The following is a 2383-nucleotide window of genomic DNA, read 5'->3' as shown; positions in this document are numbered from 1 at the left end:
CCTGCTTTAAATTAGCTGTTATTTTACAATACAAAAAATTATACCAAAACCTGCAGTCCTAAATGTGTGTATGTATAACACCCACGATCCCCGGCAATGAAATAGTTTACAATACTTGCTGATATTTACATATGAATGCAATAAATGCTGAATTATACATATTAACAAACGAAGCTCAAGTTTGAACACAGAGAAGGATCGTAAATAATTACAGAACAACAAAAAAAAAAAAAAAATCCAGAATACAATTCAAGGATCCTAGTGTAAAGGACATTTATTGTGCACAAATTTCGGAGTAATATAAAACTCTATTTTTATTTGCTTTTTGCTTTTTTTTTTTAAAAAAAAGAATAATAATGGACCGACATACGCTACATGCCTCCTCCACATTGATTTTTTTTTTTTTTTTCCCTTCTTTCTTCTGGTGAGGTTTGTGGAGTCAATGATAAAATGCAGAGGAGATGCCTCCAGAACTCTAGTACCTGGAAGACGCACAGAAATAGTCCATGGGTAGTGTCAGAGGACATGAACTGAACAGAACCTGCCCTGATGCAGAAGCAGAAACCAACCAGCAAAAGCACATCACGGTAGGGTTCCTAGCCTGGGAAACCAACCCGATGGAAGCAGCTATCAACAGAAAGCGGGGATTTGGCTCAAATTGCCAACAAAAGAAAACCCGCACACCGCGCGCGCCGTCCCCTCCCAAAGGCTCCGTCCCCTCCCAAAGGCGCACATCGCCCTCTCCCAACCTGCTCTTGCTGCTCAGGAGGCTCCGAAAACCCCAGCCCCCTTCCCTCCCCCTTCCCCAACGGTATTCCCAAACGGAGATAAAAGGGGGGGAACAGAGGAGACGTCCGCAGCTTACTCTGAGTTGATGGGGGGGTTTGGAGGGTCCGTTCTCTGCTTTCTCGCCCAGCTCGGTGCTGGCAAATCCCTGTCTGCAGGGAGAAGGGTTTTACAGGTTCAGAGAGGCCGCTGATGCTCCGTCCCCAACTCGGGGTCTGGCGGAGAAGGAAAACCAGCCGCTACCATCGGGAGCAGGTTACGGGAACGGCCCGAAGTTTTATTCCAGCCTCCCGAGCGAGGGCGTCGCATCGAAGGCTCCCTTCAGCTTCGTGAGGGCCACGCAAGCTCAGCTGCTGTTTTACACCCACGCTATAAACCCAGCGACTATGTATTTTGGTAAACCTTCACCGCAGAGGAAATGAGGTTTCTGAGCAATATTTAGTCCACAAACTCCCCCTAAGGAAGCGTGTAGCGGCCAGCGGGGGCCGCCAGGCCTTTACGGTACCATACCATCAAATTTTGGTGAATTATAAGCTATGACCTTATGCTAATCACAGGCATTACCCCATCACGCGTAGCTTCATTCTGGCAATTTCAATACAGCGCATTTTAAGCCCAGGGAGGGTGGCGATAACTCAAAAGCTGCGTCCCATAAATCTTGTATTCCACACATCGACCCGAACCACGGCAGGGTCTCCGGTCACTCACCCTACAACAGCCCAGAGAAAATTCTGGGCTAAAAAGAATGGAAAACAGTGACCCCAAAGAAATGTCCGTTGTTTGGAGATCCAATGGCACCGTTGCTTTCTAGAATAAAAGGGCTACGACAATACTGGGGGTTTTATTGATTTTTCTTTTTTTTTTAAGGCTACTCTCCAAGAATAAAAATGTTGTGAGGGCTGAGGCCTTGAACGCTGAATTTCAGCCAGTTAGAAACGCTTGAAAATAGCAATTTTGAATGGAAATCACTGGCACAATCTTAACAGCAGAGGCTTAAACTGCTGACTTAATCCTCCAAGTAACGACTGCTTTAAGGACGTTTATTACCTGTCTTCAAGCATTGGGTTTTTTCCCTTTCAGATGGAAGAGCCGTCTTTCACTTCGCTTATACATTTAAGTGAAATGCATTTGAATACATAAAAGTCAAGTCATGCCTCCCTGCTTTATACTGCAAGAGATCACGAATATAATTTGATGTTTCTTTAAAGCTCTGGGAAGTTATCTAATCCTCATCATATGAAGAAGTTATTAAGACAAAACTCATACATCATTTAAAATGCATCAAAAATACATTCAATATTTTTCTGGTTTATATACACTTTAAATCTCTCAATGTTCTGCACGCTACTGTATAGTTTATGTACAAGTGCAAAATCCGTGTGTTATTTTTCATTTATTTACAGATTCTCCCATGAAATAAGGTTGCTCTTCCCCCCGCCCCATAGGAATAAGCCCACAAATCCTTCACTTTTGATATTGGCCTGGTGATAAACCACCGGCAATTCCTCTTCCCCCCCATCCATTCCCACCTTCGTCTCTATTTTACCTTCAAGTTGGGATGAAACTGTTGGCAGCAGAGCTATGTATGAGAGTTCTC

The sequence above is a fragment of the Egretta garzetta genome, unplaced genomic scaffold (assembly GCF_000687185.1).
Source record: "Egretta garzetta isolate BGI_Z169 unplaced genomic scaffold, ASM68718v1 scaffold265, whole genome shotgun sequence".
Taxonomy (NCBI): Eukaryota; Metazoa; Chordata; class Aves; order Pelecaniformes; family Ardeidae; genus Egretta; species Egretta garzetta.
This window is presented reverse-complemented; position numbering follows the sequence as displayed.